General features: G+C 44.2%; 1 long non-coding RNA gene across 1 annotated transcript; it reads right to left on the reverse strand.

Annotated features, from left to right (window-relative positions):
- Positions 1 to 600: 600 nt before the first annotated feature.
- LOC121143288 lies at positions 601 to 19,170 on the reverse strand. Its single transcript, XR_005880494.1, has 2 exons — positions 18,531 to 19,170; positions 601 to 748 (listed from the first exon to the last, which is right to left on the reverse strand). It is a non-coding gene; the product is annotated as an uncharacterized LOC121143288 (long non-coding RNA).
- Between the last annotated feature and the right edge of the window lie 455 nt (positions 19,171 to 19,625).

A 19,625-nucleotide genomic window follows, 5' to 3' on the forward strand; every position in this document is an offset into this window, starting at 1 on the left:
TCACCCTTCTGTCTGCTTAGTCCATGAAGACTGGAGTCATCTGTACTCTCATCCTCCTAGCTAACTGAAGAAGTCCTGTCTCCAGGATGTAAGGAGGATCTGGTGAACCTCATCACTTCCAAGTGCTGCTGTCATGGTTCTGGCCTCCCTGACCTGTGGCTCGTGTGTGTACTTTTATTGGCATATTCTTTTATCAGGCTTTTGATCGAGTCATGAGGCTTTCATCCTTCAGCTTAGATTTACAAAAAACACCCCCTCAGGACCACCTACTTTACTCTCTCAATTCACTTTCTAACACTGTGTAATTTACATATTCTGATAGTTTATTTAGTTTTTTGGGTTTTTTTTTTTTTGTCTCCAGGAAAACAGAATATGGAATCCTAAAATATTCCGTTTTGGCATATGGATTTTTTTTTGAGAAATTGTAGACATGGGACTTTGAAAACTGAGCAGAATTTTTCATTTCATATAAGAGATTTGTGCCTAGGGAGGAAACTTCTGTTTATGAAGTTATCTCTGTAGCAGGAAGGAAAACACATGCCTGTCAGTCACAGGAGATCATTGTCAATGGGGAAACCATATCCACAAAACCACAGCTAGTTATTTATAGAGAAAGGTTTTAAGTTAAGGTTAGCATTTGCTCACAGTCTGAGGCTGGGAAGTCTGTATGAACACACTAGCATCTGGTCTTGTAGCATCATGACGTGGCAGAGGGTATCTGCTTCCTCCAGCTTGAAAACATCCCATCCTGGAGAGAAGAAAGAGGTTCATGACACTCAGAAAGTTTGCAAAACTCAGAAGACTATGGAAGTTCACAAGAGTTACAAGACCCATGAAGCTCTCCAAGATTATGCAAGCAGTGAACAACTGCTGGGAAGAGAACACTCTTGGGCAAAGCTACCTGAAAGATGCAGAGAACCCCAGCAACACGGCTTTTGTTGAGTCCTTACCCAGGCTGCTGGGGTAGAGGGTGTTTTTCAATTATGCAATTGCCTGGGTCCCCCATGCTCCTGTAAATAACTCCTCACCATATTCTTATAAATAACCTCAATAAACCCAATGGTTCACTAGGCTACACTAGTGGAATTGTGTGTGTGTGTGTGTGTGTGTGTGTGTGTGTGTGTGTGTTGTCAATGACACTACTAAGGTGAAAGGGCATTAGTTCATGGCTCCCTAGGAAAAGTCATACAACAATATCATAGAACAGAACAGCAAGCATGCTAGCTAAAGTCTCTCTTCCTCTTTTTATAATGCCACTGATGTCACCATCCGTGCAGGCTCTGTAAGTAGCACTTCACTCTTAACTCTTCCACCAACACAGCTACCATTCCTGTCCTGCTCATTGCACTGATAAAGAAAATGGGACCAAGTGTTGTTATGAAAATTCATGTGTTGACATCTTCACCCCTGGCAGCTCAAAATGTGACTGTATTTGAAGAGCAGAGACAAAGCACTGCAGAGACAAAGCACTAAATGTATATTTCCTGTTGGTCTCTCTATATTGTTGGTTCTTCTTGTAAGGTCAGTGAGGAGAGAGAAGGAAAGAGACAACACAATAGCAGAAGCTTTATTTGGTGCACAGACTAGTTTTTTGTCAACTTGACCCAAACCGGAGTTATCAGAGAAGAGGGAGCCTCAGTTGGAAAAAATGCCTCCATAAAACTGGGCTGTTGTAGGCAATCCTATAAGGCTTTAAAAATTAATGATCATGGAGGAGGACCCAGCCATTGTGGGTGGGGCCATCCCTGAGCTGGTGGTCCTGGGTTCTATAAGAAAGCAGGCTGAGCAGGTCAGTAATTAGCTCCCCTCCATGGCCTCTGCATCAGCTCCTGCCTCCAGGATCCTCCCTGTCCTTACTTCCTTCAGTGATGAACAGCAATGCTGAAGTGTAAGTCAAATAAACCCTTTCCTCCCTGACTTGCTTTTGGTCATGGTGTTTCGTCACAGCTATAGAAGCCCTAACTAAGCCCCACCCCCAAGTTGCTTTCCGGTCATAGCGTTTCACACAGCAGTAGCGACCCTAACTAACACATTTGGGAAAGACAGGTGGAGGGGTTACCTCTAGTGTGAGACCAGAGCTCAGCGTTCTCTTGCAGGCTATGGCAGGGATAGGGAAAAGAGAAGGGGAGGGGGCTGAGTCTTTTTCTACTTTAACCCACAGCTGGCTGTTGCTAGGGGTAGCTAGTGAAATGGGATGATTGATGGATTAAAGAAAGTCAGATGCTCTCATGGCCAGCCATTACCGGGGATTGAAAGGTGGGGGAGGGGGAGGGTAAGAATCTATTAAACCCAGTAAGAATCTACATCCGGCAACTGTCATTATCTAACCAAAGTGGAGGGGCTTTCCAAAATGGAGTGACCATGGCTAATACTTCTTTTGTCACCTTATCACCAGATATTACCTCCTTGAGGTAGTAATAATATGTTAGGAGCCCCATAATAAAAAAAATAATACAGGAGATCTAAAGCTAAAATATAATGCATTGAGGATATAGAGGTCTAGCAATGAAAACATGCAAATGCTTGCTGCTTTTTCATTAGGATTAGGACCGTACATCAGTCACCCCTGGGCTCTGGGTATACACTGAGGTTCAAGACAATAGAATCGCTTTTCTTCACTGTGCTTATGCTCCTTTTGTATGCACTGATTTTTTTTTCCTTTTCTTCTTTTCTTTCTATGTCACTGAGGATTGAACCCCGGGTCTCAGGCAAATGCTCTACCACTGAGTAATGTTCCTAGCCCCCGGATGCACAGATCTTATCCTGGACACAGCCCAGCAGAGTCTTGCCTAGTCAGAACTAACACAAAAGGGCAGAAGGGATTAGCTAAATCCTCATGGCTGCGGCATTTCCACATGGCTTTGTCACTAGTCCTGGGAGTCGAGTGGTGACTGCTGAGTCCAGAAATGCACTGTTCTTTACTAGTTCAAATACTGGCACAACAGCAGACCACGTTGATCCTATTTCAAAGTGTCAAGCTCCAGAGTCCAGGGCATTTGAAGCTATATAAACATTCTGCCTGGGCAGAGAAAAACGGAGAGTGGAAGCATCCGTGTTATGCTGTCACTCCTTCAAAGAGCATGGCAAAGCAAATCCCACAAATTCCACGACACGCAGTTCCATTTTCACCACGACGACAAAGGAAAATGGCAATTGTAATTTGGATGCTCGGTGTCAGTGGGAGCAAACCAGAGACTTACACGGTAGGAAATGTCAGTGTCTTCTCACAAGACATGTGACACACACCCCTTTGTGGCTGTGTGGTCATCTTGCTTCCTTTCTAAGGCATGGAAAGCATCCAGGAAGTCAGCTTTGTAGTGAACGGGGACAAGGGGACTGCTGGCTGCTGAGTAAAAATCCAGTTACTTCAGAAACAACTCTATCACATGTAACTCTGAAGCACATACTTTATCGCCCATTTCTGATGGTTACTTGTGCCTGGTTATGTACATAATTCACAAGAACATAGCTATCTAGCCAGAGGGCTGAATGAGGTTGCAAGAGTATTTGTTAAGATAGAGTCTCACTAAGAAGCCCAAGCTATCCTTGAACTTAAATACTGGGTATACAGGTTAAGTCCCACTTTGACTGGCTTGTTTATTTACCTACTGATTTTTAGACAGGGTCTCATGATGTAGTTCTTGCTAGCCTGGAACTTGTCATGTAGACCAGGCTGGCCTCAACCTCACAGAGATCCAACTGCCTCTGCCTCCCAAGTGCTGGGATTAAAGGTGTGTGCCACCACTTCCTAGCTGTTAAATTCATTTCTTAACTCCTGCTACTGCTGCTGTAGAGACAAGGTTTTATCGTGTTCCAGACTGGCCTCAAGGTCACAATCCCCCTGCCTCAGTGTCCTTTATCCTGGGATTACAAGTAAGTATCACCACACACAGCTCTTAAACATTTGGGGAAGATGACTTATATCAACTAACAAGTTCTGAGTCTATAAAAATTATACCCAGGCTACCAGCATTTGCCAAACTTCTCTAGCCTTCCACATTTCCTCGCTGAGATATTCCAGAGGAGTAAGTCGGTAGAGAGACTGGTGAATATTTTTCTTGTCTCTTATTCACTCTGGTTTATGCCAAGGGATGTTAACTGATATGAATCACATCAGCTGGCCACACTGTCCCATTTCTTGTTGGCTTTAGCCAATGGGTAGCCTGATGAAGAGGGAGGCTAAACAGTGTGTTTGACTCTTGGTCCTATTTCCATGAAATGTGTTTGTTCCTCTGGTGAAGGGAACTCTAGGTTTCAAGTCTCTCAGTCATGAGCGTTGCTTCCTTCCCCAGACCCTTCAGACACAGGTCAGGGTAGAGGCCCCTTGCAGTGCCTATTTCTCAGAGTATTGCAAGTTTTTAAACCAGTTTCCACAAAACTTAAGTACAGTTTTGCAGATAGCACCACTTCAGTTACCCAGTTAGAACATACAGTTTTCTTTTATGGTGCTTGATATACACAAGTTCAGGAGCAAAAGTAGAATAACAATGTCTCATAGCTAGGCATGGTGGCGCATGCCCTTAATCCCAGCACTCAGGAGGCAGAGGCAGGAAGATCTCTAAATTGGAGACCAGATGGTCTACAAAGCAGGTTCCAGGACAACCAGGGGTACAAAGAGAAATCCTATCCATTCCAAAACAAAACAAACACACACACAAAACAAACAAAAAAATCCAAAACAAAAAAAGATAACATTGCTGAGGCAATTTACTTGTCTTTGGTCTCAGATAGATTTAACTCCCCCGATGGGCTGCCCAGAGCTCTGTGTGTTGTTTATGTTCATGCTAGGACAGACCTTCATTATGTCCTCATCTATTCTCGTTTGGAATGGCAAAGTGTTTCCTTTTAGACTCCACTGTGTGGGGCCCAGGCTCAGGTCAGGGTGCTGTTTCTGAGCACACTTCAACGCTTGGTTGAGCAAACCCCTTTATCCTCTCAAAATCTGCTATCTTGTGATTGCTGCAATTGAAAAGAAACAGGAAGGGAGAGGAAGCAACGGACAGTTCAGTGGCAGGGCAGGAGGGCAGTCACCCTTAACCCTTAATGACAGAAACTTGGGCTCTGCAGAGAACAAGAGGCCTCTTGGTCTGTAGAGGCCAGTATTCTAATTAGAGATGCGATCAGACCCCGGGCGAGCCGCTCTCTACATGTTGTCATCATCCCGTAAACGATCTGAATGCAAGAGGTTATCAAAAGGAAGGCTTGCAGAGAAAAGTGCTTCTGGATGGTTGCTGGAGGCAGGAGAAGCAGAGACACACAGAGGAGGGAAGGGGCTTCGGAGAACATCCATCCATGGGAGCGGCCTGTGAGAGAGGCAGTTGGCTCCCACTCATCCCGGTGAAAGGTTGAAAGAGAGGCAACTGTGGATTCTTAACCCTGATTAGTAGCATGAGATGTCACTCACGAATAATGTGGACACTGGAAGGGAAAATGAGGAAACGGAAGAAAATATACCAAAGGCCGAAGAATTCTGCAGAAAATGTCGAGTGCTATGACGAGGCCTGGGGGTTATTTCCTTAAATATTTTTCTGTATCAAGTCTTTCTCTACCCTGCCAGCCCACAAATAATGACACAGTAGCTTCTTATTAATTATGAAAACTTGGCCTATAGCTTAGGCTTGTTCCTAACTAGCTTTTATAACTTAACCCATTCATCTTAATCTATGTTCTGTAACGTGGCATTACCTCCCTTCCATCTTATACTGCCTGTTTCCTCTCTGTGTCTTCTAGAGATTTCTCCTCCTCTTCCTTTCTCTCCCCGGAAATCCCACCTCCTGCCTAGCTATTGGCTATTCAGCTTTTTATTAAACCAATCAGAAACAATATATCTTCACATAGTGTACAAATATCCCACGATGTGTTTTCACATATTCAGTCAGCCCACTAGTTTGTGGGCCTGTTCCCATTATATGGGGAATTAGTAAGAGCGATAGTTAAAGGACACGCCCACATTTAGTATTAAAAGTAGCCCAACCTCCTGTCACCACTGAAGCTTTATTTGATATTGTGATTCTCTGCTTCCTCCCTCTTTATCTGTACACACACACACACACACACACACACACACACACACACACACACACCACTTCTGCCACACACTTATTTCTAGGACACACTACCTTTGAAACAACCCGAGGTAAAGAACTACTTTCTTCTTCTAATCTGCCATGAACACATGCTTTGTAAAATTCAACAAAAGTGCAACTCTAGAAAAATGGAAAGAAATGAAAGATTCAGGCCAAGTTCTCTATTCTTAGATTGAACACAAAATAGTGTTGGCATGCTGTGTTAAAGCATTTCTCAGCTCATGCTTCAATTTTCATTTCCATGTATACTGGTAATAAGCAGGTGTGTGACACAATCTCCTCCCCTCCCCTCCCCACTCCCCTCCTGGCCCCTCTTCTCTCCTCCCCTCCCCTCCTGGCCCCTCTTCTCCTCTCTTCCCCCCCTCCTGGCCCCTCTTCTCCTCTCTTCCCCCCCCTCCTGGCCCCTCTTCTCTCCTCCCCTCCCCTGTTGTCCTCTCCCCTCTCCTCCACTTCCCTTCCTTCCCCTTCTCTCCTCTCCTTTCCCCTCCTCTCCTCTCCTGAAAGTTGGACCCTAGGCCTCAGCAGGCGTGCTGGCAGCAACTGCTTCACTACTGAGTACCAGACTTCATTATCTGTTGGACTTTGAGTATCGTGGCATAGATGTATAAAGTGTCTTTCAAATGGTGTGTTCAGTGTGTGTGGACATATATGTGTTATTTTGTATTCTCTGTCCACTCACTCATAGCTTTAAAACAAACCTAATCACTTTGTATTAATAATCCTCCAGGAAACAAGATTTTGCTTGCAAAGGCATTTGATTTTTTTTTCCTTAAAAATATTTGTATGACAAGGGGGGACACATAGACCCCAGGCTGATGCCTGAGAGGCCAGCATGGAACTGATTCAGACACTCCCACAACCTGGGTGTCAGAGAAGAGGCCTCAGCAATCTGTGGGATCTTGGAGAGTAGATCAGTATCTACTCCTGGCATACAAATAGATTCTGGGAGCCCATTCCACATGGAGGGATGCTCTATCAGCCTGGACACATAGGGGAGGGCCTAGGCCCTGCCCGGGATGATATGACAAGACTCGGAAAATCCCTCATGGAAGCCCTTACCCTCCCTGGGGAGCGGAAGGGGGATGGAGTGGGGTGGGGGGTTGGAAGGATTGGGGGGCTGGGGGAGGAGGGGAGGGAGAGGGAACTGAGAGTAACATGTGTAAAAAGTTAAATAAAAAATATTTGTGTGTAGAGGTTTCCAGTGGACAAATGCATACAAATCAAATATTACATTTGAGATCCCCACCCCCAGGAAGACCTAAGGAGTCCCAGGATGGTGAAGCAATCACAAAATGGCATACAGTTTAAATCACACCAAACACATCTACATGTTGCCTTCATCCAGTAAACGGTCTGAGTAACAGAGGTTATGGAAAGGAAGACTTGGAGAAAGCAGTGCGTTTGGGATGATTGCTGGAGGCAGGAGAAGCAGAGACACGAAAGAGCAAAGACCCTTGACGGGTTTCCTACCAAGAACATCCTATTCTTGAATGAGATCTTGCAAGTCAGACACAACCCCATGCTTATAACTTGTTGTCATGTCCAATGCTGAGCTACCAGTAGGTGACAAAGCTTTCACAAACACTTGTGTTCGCTGATACACAAGGACACTGAGAATCAAACCTGGCCAAGAAACAGGCAAGGAAATCATTTTTTTTTAACATTGTGAGGATCTATAAATGTGTAAAAGTTCAGTTTTTTAATTAAAATCTCATAAAGGCAACCTCCTTAACGTTTTATTTACTAAAAACTTTTCCTTATTTGAAATTCCCCTTCTTGGTGTAAATTGGAGGGGAAGGGTAAAATCCTACCAGACACTCGCAGGAGAGGAGGTAGATGTGTGTGTGTGTCATTTAGGAGGGGCCTAGAAAATGACTGGGAGCCAAAGCTGGGGCTCTGTTGGCATTTACCTGCTCCTCATCTTCCTAGAACTCTAGGAAATTGCATTCTAGTTGGTGGAATGCCGCAGAGTTTTAACATTTCCATAGTACATGGAGAAATTGGATTTGACCTTCAAAATATTTGAGAGAAAGGCTTTCTTAATTTCACTACAGAACACACATACCTACAACCTTGCTGTTGGCATTTTTAAGGCAGCAGGGAAAATTTGTTAGATCATTTTATTGTGTCACATGATCCTTTTGGAGGGTGAAAATGGTTAGCAGGGATTTAAAATAGGATGTCCTTGTTTTTGGGAAATGCGTGGTGTTTGACACTTGTCAGGGGAGACCCGTGGTGTCTGCAACATGCTTTTAAGTGGCTCACCTTTCGAGTCAGGATTTCTCTGTGTAGCTTTGGAATCTGTCATGGATCTCACTTTGTAGACCAGGCTGGTCTCAAACTCACAGAGATCCATCTGCCTCTGCTTCTGCCTCCTGAGTGCTGAGATTAAAGGCATGTGCCACCACTGTCCAGCGACAAGGTACTTTTGCTTTTGTTGTTATTGATGGTGGTGGTTTCTGTTGTTTTCTCTGTGTAGCTCTGTCTGTCTTGGAACTCTTTCTATAGACCAGGCTGGCCTTTGCCTCCTGAGTGCTGGGATTAAAGGAGTGCATCCCCCCACCCCAGACAGTTTTTTTAAATGAAGTTTGTCTGTTCACTTGTGAAAGAGTATTATTTGCTTAATATCCACTCCAAGTACATAGTAAGATGCTGGCTTCTTTCCTCCCCCCCAATACAACCTTTTTTCCCCCTTTTTTCTTGGTACCTTTGGCAATACCAGTGGTAGGTGTACATACCCCCACTGCATCTGATGTCAGGCTACTAAAGGATCAGTGAGCATGGGTTTGGCATTGGAGGCCAACCTCTCTTCCGGAGGGTATTCCCACAAGTGCTTGGGATAGGAGGAGTTTCCGTTGTTACACAACTCTCTGCTGCTGCTCCAAAGGAGGGAGGTCCCGGCTTCACTTTGCCTGCTAATACATCTCAAAAAGCCCAGTAAAGGTGCAAGAAAGCTCTGAACAAAGTCGCTTCTTGGAACTGCAGGAGATGCCAAACCAGGCCAGGTACCACAGTCACACACCATGCCCACAGCTGTTTCCCACAGCATGTGCCTGCATGGCCACAGCCCAGGGTCTGCTGTTCTGCCGTGATTGGTGCATGGCTGGAGCATCATCTCATCAGGGCATAGCCCGACATGGAGGCAGGGCAGGTCTCCGTGTTGTCATTCCTTGTTCCACATTTCCTCCCTGGATAGCTGAACCTCACAGAATTTAAAATTCAAGGTCACAGACAAACCTAGTCCTGGCTAATTCTTTCCATCTATCTTGTGTGTGGGGGTGTAAACTAGCCAAGCTTTTTATATGAATCCAAAAATTTGCCCAGCCCAGACCCTTTTTGCAATATTTATGCTCTCTAGTGTTGAGGTTAAATTATGAATTGAATAAGACTTATACCCACAAAGTGCAATCAGTCCTTAACTGAAATAAAAATATAGACTAAAACAGGAAATGTGAAGTGAGGTGTTTACTGAATCCTCTTCAAACCCCTGCCTCCACCCCAAATATTATTCCCAGTTTAGTGCTTTATCTGATGGGGAATGTTCAATCGCTGTTCTCTTCTGTCTGTCCGTTTTCAAATAGGATTTAAGTTAACGGAGTAGTACACATTCCCATACTGCATACTGTGAAAGCGAGCAGGAATAGGCTGGTCCTTGTCTGGCCTGGCATGCCTGCACACCCGTTACAGAAACGGAAGTAACAACATTTGTAAATGTACCTGCCAAGATGGAGGTGTTATTATTTTAACCTGGAAAGCTTTATTATGTATGTTTGTTTCCACAATCAATAGAGTCTTCATTTTATATTTCCTCTGTTTTATGTAACAAGTAACTTCAGTCTACTTTTTTTTCTCACTCAAGATTGTTTTTAAGACCTGAACAAAATGTTGCCTGTGACTCTTCTCCATCGATTTAATGTTGATCTTCCATTTATGACTGCCTTGAGGACTACTGATGGATCCCCATATCAGGAAGCATGCTCTTGCCTTGAAAATAGCCAGAGATTTACAAAAGCATGTCTGCAAAAAGAGAAATGGTCGAACATGTAGTGATGTATGCATAGCAGAGCATATGTAACTGTTGTGATAAGTGAAGGAAGGGAATTCACTTGGGAAGATGCACATGATAAATGACTGAGCATATGAAATAATCTTGGTTTTGTTCAGAATATCTAAGAAGTTAGATACTGGTATCTACTAGCTATACACATGGGAGAGTCCAGACACATGACAGTAAGCTCAGCAGGAAGCCAATAAATAAAATGTTGATTGAGAGGGGCATCTGGACAGGGTGGGCATGGAAGAGATGAGAGTTTTCGTTTAATGCCTCTGTGGTATTTGATTTAGTAAGTGTTATGGTTATAAAATAGAAAAAATGCAAAACGTTAATGTGAGGAACGAAAATGACACCATTTTTGCTTCCTATTTGTCTTTCTAGATGTTGTGTTGGAACAGCACCTTCCGAACACCCTTCTCGCTCAGCCCTGGATATGTCATGGTTGGGCCCCAAGTTCCAAGCTAATTCCTCACCCTTGTGCCAGATGATAAACCAATTCACACAACCATGTGAATAATTGGTGTCACCTCAGCTGGTACTCTTCCCAGGGATGCTAGAGCCCTTTGAAGGGCTGTGGACTGGATGGTAGTTATGACTGCTTGTCCCATAGGGAGTGGCACTGTTAGGTGGCATGGCCTTGTTGGAATACAGGTGGTCTTGTTGGAGGGAGTGTGTTACCGTGGAGGTGGGCTTTGAGGTCTTATATGCTCAAACTAAGCTGAGTGGGGTGTTCTCCTTCTGCTGCCTGTGGATCAGTATGTAGAATTCTCAGCTCCTTCTCCAACACTATGCTTTTCACCATGACAATAATGGACTAAACCTCTGAAACTATAATGCAGCCCCAATTAAATGTTTTCCTTTATAAGAGTTGCTGTGGTTATGGTGTCTCTTCACAACAATAGAACACCTAGCTAGACACTCTGTGACATGTAAGAGAACTGTTACTGTACTCATCTGTGTAATAAGGAGCAATAAGAGTTCTAGGGAAATAATAAATGAAAATTCGGAATGCCCACCCTGAGAAAAGCTGTTCTCAAGGTAATAATCTTTAGCCATCAAGGGAAAATAGATAAAGACTGTACTGTGGGACAAGCCTCAAATCCAAGCCTCAGAGGCTGAGGCAGGAAGGTCTCAAGTTCAAGGCCAGCTGGAGATACAACTCAGTAGAAGAATGCTTGCCCATACATGAGGTGCAGGAGTCATCACCAGGATCATAAAAACAAAACAAGAACAAGAGCTGCACAGAGAGTCCACCTTGCAGTCAGAATGGTTATCATCTAGTAAGAAAGAGCACAAATGGTGATGAGGACGTGTGGAAAGTGGAACTCCAACTTACCAGTGGGCATTGTCAAGTAAACAATGGACCACAAATGCTGGAAAAGAGGAACCTTAACTTACTGCTGGGGAGGGGGGGGGCGGGCATATAAACCCAGTGTAGCCACAATGGAAATCAGTATGGAGATTCCTGAAAAAAAAAAACTAAACGTACAACTACCTTCTGGTCCAGTCCTAGCACCCCTGGGCATGTGCCTAGACTAGAGTTAGGTACACTTGCCCTTGCACACCCATGTTGACAGCTGTGTTACTGACAGCAGCCAAGATACGGAACCAACACTAAATTTATCAACAGATGAAAATGTAAAGATAATGTGATACCTATGTACAGTATTTATATATTATATATGTATGCATTTCAAGTAGAGCTTTATTCAGTGACAAGAAGAATGAATTACATCATTTGCAGAAAAAAATGGAGTAAAGGAAATGGAATAAAGTAAAATAAGCCAAACTCAGAAAGACATATAGCACATTTTCTCTCATGTGGGGAATTTAGATTTAAGGGTAAACATACATTTATACATGGAAGACATGAAAATAGAAGATAGCAATGAGTTGGGAAGGCCTGATATCAAGGATGGAAAAGTGGGTAACAATAGATTGTGTTTGGGACAATAAAGTCAAAATACTGCATTTTCTCCCACATGCAAAAATCTAGGTTTATATACCACACACACACACACACACACACACACACACACACACACACACACACACGACATAAAAATAAGCAGGAGAAGAAGGGAGCCCGTTGGGTGGGAGGCAGTATGAGAAAGTGGGGCAGGACTGGAAATAAACGCTGTTACAATGTCACACATGTGTGAAAATGTTACAAAGAAATCCATTATCTCATAGGCTGTCTAAGCAAATCAGTGATAAAGAAAGTTCACCCTAGGAGGATGAACACAAGAGGAGGTGTGAGGCTATGCTTTTCTGGACCTTGTGAACTTCCGGCTTCAGGAGTACTCGGAGTAGCTAACTTTTTTTTTCTTGGTTTTTTTCGAGACAGGGTTTCTCTGTGGCTTTGGAAGCTGTCCTGGAACTCACTTTGTAGACCAGGCTGGCCTCGAACTCACAGAGATCCGCCTGCCTCTGCCTCCCGAGTGCTGGGATTAAAGGCGTGCGCCACCAACGCCTGGCAGTAGCTAACTTTTACACCAATCATGTCTTAGCAGCATTCAGGAGTGCAGAGGAGAGCACCCTTCCCATTCCCATGCTTCCCTAAGAGGCCACATTGTCCCAACCACAAGATCACACAACTCAGGCTTATGTAACACCCTTAGATGCAGAAAAATAATAGAAGGGCAGGGGACAGGGATGGGTGGCTAGGCACAGGTGATGGGGTAGATGGCATAGACCAAAGTCATGACCATAAGCTGTGCAACATCCCAGCCACAAAGCAGGGTGGTGCTCCTCTGGTCACTGCAGGGTGGTTGGGCTTTGTGAACTGTTTTTGCAAGAACAAGGAGACTACAGTGTAGTCATCTTCTTGTACAAACTGAAGCATAGGGCATTTCCTTAAACAGGTGCTGTGTGACATTTTATTTGTGTTCTGTTAAATAAAGCTTGTTTGGAATCAGAGGGCCGAGCTAGCCACTAGTTAACCATAGAGGCCTGGAGGACTGTACAGAGAGACAGGAAGTGATAAGGCGGGGATATCAGCCCTTTTGGACAGAGGAACTGAGAGATGTAGGAAGCAACTGGCAGATGCTCCTGGTTCTCTGATCCTCCAGGTTTTTACCCTGATATCTGACTCCTGGTTCTATTGATTAGGATCAATTAAATTAATGCCCAGACTGACTGGGTCTCCTAGGATTGACTTCAGGGCACCTTCTGCTTGTGAGAAAACTGGTTGTGAGGATTAATCTTGTTTGTCAGTTGGACAGGATCTGGAATCATGGAGGAGACAAACTTCTGGGTATATAGTGAGGGATTATCCAAATTAAGTCTATGTAGAAAGATCCATCCTAAATGTTGATGGTACCATACCACGGAATCCCAGGCAACATAAAAGGGGGCTGAATGCCGGCAATCATCTCTCTCCTGAATGCTGACACAATGTGACCAGCAGCCAGCTCAGACCCCATAGTGTCCCAACACGATATAGACTGTTATATAAAGCCAACCCTTTCTTCATTAAGTTGCTGTTCTAGTTTGGCCTCTGTTGCTGTGATAAAATGCCAGTCAAACACAGCTTGGGGACTTAAGGGTTTATCTGGCTTACACTGCTATGTCACGGCCAGTCATGGAGGCATGTAGACAGGAGCTCAGTGAAACCTGATCATGAGCAAATACTGTTTACTGGCTCGCTTTTTGCTTCTGCTCAGCTGGCTTCCTTTTACAACCCAAGACCACCAACCCAGGATGGCACTGCTTCCTTCCCTCACTCCATCTCTGACTCTCTCTCATCTGTGAAGACACGAGGAGAACGTAGCCATCTATGAGCCTAGAAACATCTTCTCTGGAAACAGAGCCAGTTGACACCCCCATCTGGTACTTCCCAGACTTTAGAGCTCTGAGGAACAAATGCTTGTTACTTTAGCCACCTGGTATATGGCATTTGATTATGGCATCCAGGGCCAACAAATTCACAAGTCAAATATGCTACCATTTCTGCAGTTCAAACTAAGTGTGCTAAAGACAGTAAATACTAGTCTTATTTATAATAGATTACTAAATAAAATAGTTAATTAAATATAGATTTTTAAAAATACCCTAGTAAGTTTTACTCTAACTATATACTAGATTGATTGTTCTACTCAACCATTCTGCATGCAAATCAATTTAACAGATTTCCTTGTGGAGTAGGATTTGTTTGTTATGTTTGTTATCAATTGCAGATGGACAGTTATGCACCAGAAACTAGATTTGAAAGAGACTTTTAGGCCCCTGATAAACCACCCTTTTGAAATAACAAAGCCAGTAACAGAGAATCTACCTAACAGGTCAATTCTCTTACTTGATAGATGCTCTCCTTTTCATATGCTCACATGACAAGATTGGGTGACCAGAAATGATCTCTCTTTCTTAGAGAGAACTGCATCACACAATGTGATTTAGTCCTAGGAGTGTTTTGCCTCAGTGTGGGATTGTCAATATGGAGCCTTGCCATTGACATTATAAATAGTTGCACAGGACTGGAGAGATGGCTCAACCATTAAAGGCTAGGCTCACAACTCAAAATAAACCATTGCACAACTAATGTCTACCTAAGACAGAACCTAACAAATTTATTAAAATGTTAACTGCTGCTTCAACATTAGCAGGAATGCTGTTTTTACAGGCTTTTAGGATGGTGTTCCATAATGATCTTAAATTCAAATGAGTAGCTGTGATAAATTTTATATGGTGATGTTAAATCATGGCTACTTGCTTGGTCAAATACAACTCTCCCTGGTGTTGTCTTCACCAGGGATAAATGCGATTGACATTCTACAAGCTTTACTTAAGTAAAGGAGATTAGCTTGTCAATGTGTTATGGAATGATTATGTGTATACCCATCAAAACATCCTACTGGTTTTGTTTCTATGAGAAAAATGCAACCTAACACATTAACTTTCTGAATGTTTGCAGTGCTTTCATGATTTAGTCTTTATTGTATTTTGTAAATTGCTTCAGACCAATGATTGGTGGCATTTGTTCACTTCCTTATTGTGAGTGCATTTAATGAGTGGTTAGGATCTTGCATTATTTGCCCTTGGCAATGTTTTCCCATCTTCCATTAGGTCTTGACCCTCATTTCATAGAACATCTCCTGTGACTTGCCACTCAGTTTTTAAGTGATACATCCTGTTTTGACTTCTGATGTTCTACTTTTCATTACAACAGATGTCACTGTCCATGACCCAAGTTCTATAATTCCCCTCACTGTCTCCTATGGGTTCAGCACTAACACAATTTAAAATGAATTTAACTCCAAATTCCAAAACAACACACTCACACACACACACACACACACACACACACACACACACACACACACACACAGAGAGAGAGAGAGAGAGCAGGCACGATAGCAACAGACCACAATGCTGAGTCAGGGATAGCATCACGATTGCTTTTGCTGTTACGACTTTATCTTCATTATAACCAAAAGGCTTCTGCTTGCAGCACTTCGGAGATTCTGTAATTGCAGAAATGGATTGTGGACCTGTACCTGCCTCCTGATGAAATGTCACATGTTTTGAAATGTGCTTGTCCTTGTTTGAATAAGTATCAAGACAGAGTGTTCTCTGCAGAGAGAGCTCTTCCTGCCACCCACTTTTGTTGCACGTGGGACATTAATAAGGCGACAGTGATGTCACCCTCCTGGCTTGAATTCCCTGGCAAGGGCTCCAGAGAAGTGGTGGTGAGAGGCTCCAGACGCACTAGGCAGAGCTGGTGGATGAGCTTACCCAGGCCTCTCAGCTCTTAGGACTCTCAGCATTTTAAGTACACGATTCATACTCGGAATCGTGTGCTTACTAATGCCACACTCACTCCACAAGAGCTTTCTTCTGCTGAGCATCTCTGCCCTCTGGTTCTGGCCCCCTACTAGTCAATTACCTTAGTCCTCAGTGTGACGGAAGATCCAACAGAAATACATAAAGTAGGAAAGGTTTCTTTTGACTCATGTTTTCAGACTTTCTGTCCTTTTGTCCAGTGATTCTTGGCGTGTGGTGGAGTGGAATAAATCAGCAGCAGGGACACCCAGAGGAGGAGGAGGCTGCTCACCTTTTAGCAGGCAGGAGGCAGATAGCAGCTGAGAGGGGCTGGGGTTAGACACACACCGAAGGAAGAATATATCTTTAGTGACCTACTCCTCTAACCTGGAGCCAGAGCCTACTAAAATAGTTCCATTAGCTGGGAGGAAGCATTCAGCTTTTGAATCTGGGGAAGCATTAACCCTGTGAATATGCCTTCTCAGTCTATGAATCAATTTCATCTGTCAGGACTACAGGGACATGGACAGACTGATGTCCAAGAGACCCCAAATATACAAATTCTGTTCTGAAACAAAACATGTACAGAAAACCATTTGGGGCGAGGAAGCGTGTTCTCTTTTGATGGGTTCTGATACAACCAGCAGTGGACCTCATAGACTAGAGTGTATTTTGCCCAGACTAGGCTCAGCTCAGAGGTCTTCATCTCTAGCTCTGGCCCTGCAAAGGGAAGGCACCCAGAAGCCTGTAGCCTACCCAGACTCTTGGCTGTTAGGGGTGAAATGAGGAGCTGTGGGAGGAAGAGGAGGAAACAGGGACCGTGTCCTCGTCGGCAGCATCTCTTAGGCTTTGTCCTCTTCGTTATTCAGCCCTGTTATGCAATGCGCTTCACATTCATCCTCATCTAATCTGGCTTCTGGGGGATGAAAAGTACCCAAAGAGTCAGGGTTCAGCGGAACATCTCCCCCAAACACAATATTAATCATGTAGCTCCTTCCACAAAGAGAGGGCTCCCCAGAAACCTGCCTGGGTGAGTCATCCTGCTTTTGACAGAAAAGCAGACACTTTGGCGGGAGGGTACACCTCTGAGCTGCTCCTGCCTGACCCAACAGATGCTTTGTGAAGTGAGGCTGAGTTCATCTTCCAATCAGGAGGACCCCTTATTACAAAATATAGTCCAAAGTGAAAGGGAAGGGGACACTGCTTCCTGTAGAACTCCTGCCTCGCATGTGCAAAGCCCTGGATTTGTTCCCATAAGACCATTACCACAGGCATCAACAACAAAGATATTCGCTCAAGCCTCTTGTTTACTGACCACCTCAGAAGAGGTAAATCTCTTCAGCAAACTAAAGACAACGACAGTATGGGTACCAGCAGACCTCAATAGGCCCTCTGTGGCAGAAGATCACCTCAAGAACAAAGCAGTACCCACAGAGTACTTTCTCTCGTCCTGTTTTCTCATTTAGAATCTTGGCCTGATGCACGTGTCTGTCTGTGTTTCTTCCAGAAGTGTCTAGACCTAAGATCTAATTACGCTGCATGTTGGAACACCCGCATTGACGGCATTCCATCAAGTCCTGTCACCCTTGACAAGCTGCATCCTTTGACCTGGATTTGTCTCCTGTCTTTTCACTTGTGCCTGAGGGAAAGCTCATTTTGATATCTGGCAAGATCCAGGCTTGCTTTCAAGTCTCACTGGAAACTCACTGTTCACATAAAAATTCATTTGCTAATTAATTGGAGTTCTATCTCTGATGAGCTAATGGCACTCTCTTATTAATTATCATATGCTAAGTGGTCTGAAACACCACCCCCAGTGTGGTTAATATAGAAGCCACTTTGGGTACTAATGTAAGTAAAGGCTTAATACTTTCCATAAATTACAAGTTCAGACAAGGAACACTTCAATTGCATCTCTACCTAGAAGCCAAGAAATCAGTAGAACTTGCCCAAGCCTAATTTGATGCCATTAATCCTGTTTGGCTGATAGGGAAAGGAAGTACAAAGAGGTTAAAAATGCCTGAGATTACATAACCAGTAAAGCTAGGATTTGAACTTCAGAGACCTTGCTGATAGACACCACACTCATAAATACTATACACAACTGCACCTCCCCATCAGCCCACCTTACCAAGGCCCTGAGGCCTTCCGGGCCAAGCTGCACACCCCTCAGAGGGGTCACTCTTAGTCAGGGTTATTCCACTTTAACCAAGCAAGCCTCCCTGCTGCTTCTTAAAGGTTTTCAACACATCCCCACTTTAGGTAACCTGAACACCTTGTTTTTCATAACCACAGCCTCCACCTCTAAATAGCCCCAAGGTTTCCCCCAACACTTCTTCTAGAATCTAATCAAACATCACCTCAACAAAAACAGCCTCTTGAGGTCTCTATGCATGAATGGTCCTTGCCTCTTCACACTCAGTCAGTTCATCTGGGTGAGGTCTCTTCATGGCACACACACACACACACACACACACACACACACACACACACACACACAGAATAAATTAATGTAAAAAATTAACAACAACAAACAGATGAAATAAGCCGGTGTCCAGGCTACACGCTTCCTGTGGTTTACCTCATTTCATTGCCACACTGTCCTTTGAGAGAAAGTGTTCAGTGCTTACGTGTGTGCGCCTCAGGGGCTAGCTTGCCTAGATCGCATCCGGACTCCGCCATTCCCTCTGTTGTCTGCGAAGAGCTCATGCTGCCAGCTGTTCCTAGGTAACCGAGCAGCTGTGAGGGCTGAATGGGTTCACGTAAGTGCAGCACTTGACACAGAGTTTGGAATGTGGCAGACACTCAAAGGCTTAGCTGCTATCGTGTTTGGTTTCCAGAAAATTTCCAAGGTGTAATGTTGTTGAACACCTTGTCTGAGGTCTCAAACTGGGCTGGGATTTAAGGCCGGGCATTGTTTACCACCACTTTATTTCTGCTCATCTAGCTCTATTCAAAGAGCCTTTAGGAAAATAACCACAGAACAGAGACACCAGTGTCTGGACCGTGCTCTTCTTAGACATATCACACAAAAGGTTAAATATTTACTACAGAATTACTGGGAAGTATCAGTAGTGAGTTATTATATGCTTGTAAATAAAACCAGGCTTGATATTGGTGACCGTGAGATTCTGCTCTGTCTTGAAAGAAAGTATTTATTTTTTCCTGTGATAGGTTGATTAAATCTGAAAGGGAAAGTAAATTTTCTAAAAGTGAATTTAAGAGTGGGCCTTTTGTCTTGGTGCTGTGCAAAGACTTTTTTAGGACGAACAGAATACCAGCCAGGAAAACAAAAACAACAAATTGAACTTTACAAAATTAGGACACATCAAAATAATGAGGATGAAAGCCACAGTCACCCCCTAGCAGACTGCCTGCTTACCTCCTTTTTGTCATCCCCTCCGCACTTCTGCCCCCCACCCAGCCCTGCCCTGAACTTACAGCCCATCCCATTCCTCTGCACCAGCCACCAACACCTGGAGGCGGCTCTGCCTGGGTACCTGCTGGCCCTCGGGCCTGGGAATCAGGTAGAGTCTCTGCACTTCCCTTCCTGTGCTCCATTGTACACCCAGCTATGTCGCAGCCTCTCACCGGGGGGCTGCACTCGTGTATTCCCTTTCTGTTTCCATCCTGGGGACTCCACTGAACTTCGAGGCTGACCCAGGTTTTTTCCTCCCTGTGGGCCCTCTCAGAACCGTTTCTAGTCCACACCAATACCTGGAGGA

This window comes from Mesocricetus auratus, unplaced genomic scaffold (assembly GCF_017639785.1).
Source record: "Mesocricetus auratus isolate SY011 unplaced genomic scaffold, BCM_Maur_2.0 Super-Scaffold_100011, whole genome shotgun sequence".
Lineage (NCBI taxonomy): Eukaryota > Metazoa > Chordata > Mammalia > Rodentia > Cricetidae > Mesocricetus > Mesocricetus auratus.